Below are 5,274 nucleotides of genomic sequence, written 5' to 3' on the forward strand. Positions count from 1 at the left end.
TCTTTATTAGAGTATCTCACCTCTAATATCCTTCTTTATCAAACAAATATAGTTCGATATTCGTCTTTATTGGACAAGCCAATATTCCTAAATATTCATGATGCATGCACTCAAAACTCATGAATATATCCATCAACAATTGGCATATAGCCCATCAACATTAACGTGGAACACTATCCAACGTCCGTCTTTATTAAGATAATCAATACCTTAATATCCGTTTTTATTAGAATAACAAGATCCTAATATCCGTCTTTATCGAATAACATAATTCGATATCCCTCAACAATTACGCCAACAACATCAACAACATCAACTAACATATATATCAACACATCATCAACATAATCAATAACAATTATATTCCACACATATAATCAACAATTCATCGACACATCATCACAATACAATTAATCATGGTTATAAACACCTAATTGTATGTAAGAATACTCTAATCACATGTTACAAACCTTTAATTGCACTTAGAAACATCAGCAAAAATAAGTTCTAGTCTGTCATGGTGGCTGAGCGAAAGAAAGCCAGAGAAAGCTAGTAGGAACCCGTGGCTTCCTGGCTTCAGCCAGAGAAAGCTAGCAGGAACCCGGGGCTTCCTGGCTTCAGCCAGTGAAAGCCAGAGAAAGCTAGGCCTCGCTGCAAGGCTGGCCCAGCCAGTATGCCAGCCACAGGAGCTCTGTTTTCGGGTTTGAGCATAAATCCACCCAAAAATCCCATTTTTGATGTTCCAAATCCCAAATAAGTTTGTTTTCACTCATATAACATGTATATAAACACAAAAGGACAGTTCATTTCACCGATCTACCACAAAACACATCAAAAAGTAGTGATTCTACACTTTTACTCAAAAACTCATAAATACCAATGTTCTTGCTCAAACATAAACAAATTCTCATTTTTAAACCCATAATTTCGTGTCTACTATATGAGAAGAGTATAATAAACATGTTATGAACCTTAGAATCGATTTCCATTAAGAAAAATCCATTCACACTAAAACGAAAATGGGGTGGAGGAAGTTCGGGTGAGGAGAAATCGACATTCTCCCCTTCCACGAGTCACCCACGAATATGAAATCTACTCTCTTACCTTGGATCGACGAACTCACGAAGATTGCTCCTCGAATCTCTCCTTCAAGCTCTTGCCCTAGCTCCTCTTGCACTAGTAGAAAAATGACTTTTGGCTAAGAGATTCCACTACTGGTATGTGAATACCAGTAGTTAAAACCATTTGACGAAAGGATTCCACTACTGATATTTGAATACCAGTAGTGAAAAGTTCATAGACAAGGGATTTCACTACCGGTTTTCTTAAATCAGTAGTGAAAAGTAGACACGGTGGCAATGTTGTAATTACGTTGAAATTTGTTTTAATTGGATTTCACTACTGATTTGGTCTTCAACCGTAGTGGAATCCCTATTCATCATATTGTTCATTCATTCATTCCCAATCCCTAACATATATGTTACGCGAAGCCAAAACGAGAACGAAATTCCCAAATCGCCAAATCCCTAAAAATCAAAACACTCACTCCAAGTTCTTCAATCATTCTCCAATCTCTTCACCTTAAATTACTCGATCCAATCCTGTAATCGTCCCATCGAGAGAAGCGATCGAACCCTAGATCGGCCGACCTTGCAAGAGAAGTCCACCCAGCTTGACGCGAGAGATCTAGTCGGTTTTTGGAGTTTTGATTTCGCCAAAGCTTGACGCGAAACCCTAGACGACCACCCAGCTTTCATTCGAGAAAGGTGATAACAAAACTCTAGATCTAAGTCGATTTTAGTCGTCCTGTAAATTTTTGTGCGTCCGTCTACTTTCTGCAATTTTTTACTCTACGGGCATTTCAGTTTATGTTTCAATCTGGTTTCAAGAATCTCTTGTTTGTCCAATTAATTTTGATCAACTGTTTCATATCAAAGGGAGTTTGTTGGCGAGTCCATATTTGAAATGAAGACAATATCATAATTTTGTCGGTCTGAACATATGCAATTCAGTTTTATGGTTTGGGATTTCACGTAATAAGCCCAATGGTGACCGTATTCTTTTGGTGAATAAGTTAGCCTGACTTTCACCCTCACCGAATTTGTGTCATTGGTAATTCAAATGATATTGTTAATGTTGTCCATTACAGTTTGTGTGACAAATTATCCATTATAGTTGATGACTCCTATTGCATCTTTAGTATAACGTAATGACTATTTCTTTTTATCGATATTAATGTTCAGCCTGCTTATTCGATGTTTCATCCTTCAGATTTTGTGGCTTGTTTTTTTGCAGTCACTTCTATTTTTCATTTGAATCTTGCATCTGGGAGGAATCCAGGAAACGTCTTCAGCTCCTTTTTGATTTCCTTGGTAAAAAACATATAAGCTACGTCAGTGTGATAGGTATATCAGAAAGATACTGATTGAACAAGTAAATTTTGTTAGGCGAACTGATTCTGCAATAAGCTAGGTCAGTGTTATATCTTTTGAAAATTATTTATAAGTTAGAGACATCCCTTATCATACAAATCAATTTTGTGAAGTTGAGTTAGACTCAACCCAAGTTGTAACAATTTTCATTGCCGAACACTCCAGAACTTGTCGGATGGAACGGTCAATATTCATGTACAATATGTTTCAATTTTACGTGCAATTCTTACCAATGTGAATGCCGATTTGAGAATGTAAAAAGAGTGTTATGCAGTGAAGCAAGCTCTGAAGAAATGAGTACCGAGCTTTCGGACACCTAAGTTGATCCGGCTCTATGGGAAATTAGTGGCCACATGAAGTGTTGAAGAGGAATAAAGAAGAGCTATGATGAGGGATTTGAAGCCATTGCTTGGAGGCTTCTTGCAGAGATTTTGCTATACTTTTTCAGTTCCAATCTGTACTTGTTATGGTGGATTTATGTTTACATAGTTGTTTTTTAGAATCTTGACCAAAATAAAGATGTTATTTAAACTCAAAATTGTTTCATGTTGGTTTTTTCAAATATGTTCTGGTTCTATTAAATTGTACAGTTATTTCAGTTCTTTCTTTGTACATTTGCTACAATAATATTTTTAAATAGATGTATGTTCCTTCCACAGCAGAATATGCAGAGAATATAATCGCTCAAACGGGACTCAAGAAGCCATCAGACGTTATATTGAATAAAGTGGCTGAAGAGCTTTTCCAAGAGTTATATATCACAGCCCTTTTTCAAGAAGGCCCATAGATGGTAAGTAAATCTGACTTTTCTGCGATTTCACATGTCATGGACATATATAATATTTCTAGCGTTACATTCGATTGTTAGATAGAGCCTTGAGACCCGAGAGAACTATCTCAAGTTCTAGATTATAGCTTATGTAGCACCGACACCTCACATGAACCTCCTTGTTGATCCTGCTACAGCAGGTTAAGTAACGAGCTAAGCAAAACTAAAAATTTACTAGGTTAGTGTTGTGCCGATGAAACAAATTTTTGCTCAAGATTTTGGCTTTTTATTAACTGCTGGACCCATTTTCCAAAACTTAGAAATCGTAGTTGAGCACAAGCTGAAAGGATTTAGGGGAAAATTCAGTCGGCTGTCATTTTGTGAAAAAGAGAGATATCAGTCCTTGTTAAACCATTTTGCGCATAACCTGAAATTACAGTGTTCCAAAGAGAGAAGTTGGTGGAATCAAGCCAACATCTGTTCTTGAACTGACTTTCTCACCAATAACAACCAACTCTCTTAAAACCTTAACAGAACATTCAGTCTCACCACTGAAAGTATTTCCCGATATCATAGCATTTAAGCTATAAAATCTGGATTACTAACCATCCTGAATAACCTTGCTGTGTTGCAGGTTAGTTTTTGTTTGTTGCAGATTAGTTTTCGTTATTCGGTTACTTAACCTGTTGTAGCAGGTTAAACAAAGAGGTCCATGTTTTGGACTAGGAGCATGTTAAGATAATAATAATTAACCCCTTTCTTTACAATGTTTTGGTTGATCCTTGCTTAGTATTTGATGTATATTTAGGCCTTGTTTGGATAGTTAAGCGCTTATCATATCATATAAGTACTTATGTTTACGCATTTCTTTAACAAAAGATAATTCTTTCGCGGGGTGGGTGAGGGGGGAGTGTTTGGGAGATAAACCATTTGTCTCCCTGTCCTTCAACTTAAGCTTTTGGAGAGTTTGTACTGTGAATGGTTTTTTGTTTTGGGTGGGGGAAGGAGTAAGGAAGTGGCCGTTAAACAACAAGGGAAATTACCAACACAAGGATCCATGAAAATTATTATGAAAAGCTTGGGTGGCAAAGGGTGTAAATTGCATGTTGGTGCTGAAGAAACTCTCTCTTCTGTTAAAAGCAAAAGCTTCCAAAAAGCTAGGTTGTCAATTTTTCTTCTCTTTTCTGTTGTAAAATTTCTTATTTCAATAATAAAATATATAAGCTGTAATTTTTGTTCTGTTCCATGATGTTTTTCTTTTCCGTGTCTTTTGGGACTTATTCTTCTCTTTAGTTATACTTGAGCCTCTTGTTCATGTGACAATATCATAATGCACAGGAAGCTACAAAAAAACAAAAAAAAAATAAAATAAAACTAACATACCACTACTGGTATTTATAATAAACAGACGTGAAAACTAAGCATATCACTACGGGTAACGGTAATGACCCGTAGTGGAATCCCCATTTCTTTAAAAAAAAACTGGAAACCATACATACCACTACGGATATGCGTAAATACCCGTAGTGGAATCCCCAATTCTTTAAAAAAAAAACTGGAAAACCATACATACAACTACGGATATGTGTAAATAACCGTAGTGGAATCCCCATTATATATATTAAAAAAATTTGAAACCATACATACCACTACTGGTATTTACTATAACCGACGTGGAATCTCATACATACCACTACGGGTAATCGGAAAAACAGACGTGGAAAGTTCATAATTTTAAATAATAATTAAAGAAGAAATTAGGATACCACGACGGGTATTAAAAGACCCGACGTGGAAAGTCTGGACTTACAACGACCCCAGCATTCACTACGGCCACGGCCAGTAGTGGAAAGTCCGTTTGGCCAGTAGTGGAATCCCCTTTCTGCACTAGTGTTGCTCTCCCTTCTCTCTAGCTTTCCACAAGAACAAGGAAAATGAACTTCTCTCTCTCTAACAAAGCCTCTTAAACCGCCCCCCACTTGGAGACAAGGCCCATTGGGCCTCAAGCCCACTAACTTGGCCCAACTCGCGTTAACTCTCACTAACTCGCGCGTTAACTAAAACTCTCGATAA

The 5,274-nt window shown here is 37.0% G+C and overlaps 1 long non-coding RNA gene across 1 annotated transcript; it reads left to right on the plus strand.

The window, feature by feature from the left end:
- Positions 1 to 1,451: 1,451 nt before the first annotated feature.
- LOC123885261 lies at positions 1,452 to 4,431 on the plus strand. The gene is made up of 2 exons (XR_006801116.1): positions 1,452 to 1,766; positions 2,296 to 4,431. It is a non-coding gene; the product is annotated as an uncharacterized LOC123885261 (long non-coding RNA).
- The last annotated feature ends 843 nt before the right edge of the window (positions 4,432 to 5,274 follow it).

This window comes from Trifolium pratense, linkage group LG5, assembly GCF_020283565.1.
Source record: "Trifolium pratense cultivar HEN17-A07 linkage group LG5, ARS_RC_1.1, whole genome shotgun sequence".
In the NCBI taxonomy this organism is placed as follows: domain Eukaryota; kingdom Viridiplantae; phylum Streptophyta; class Magnoliopsida; order Fabales; family Fabaceae; genus Trifolium; species Trifolium pratense.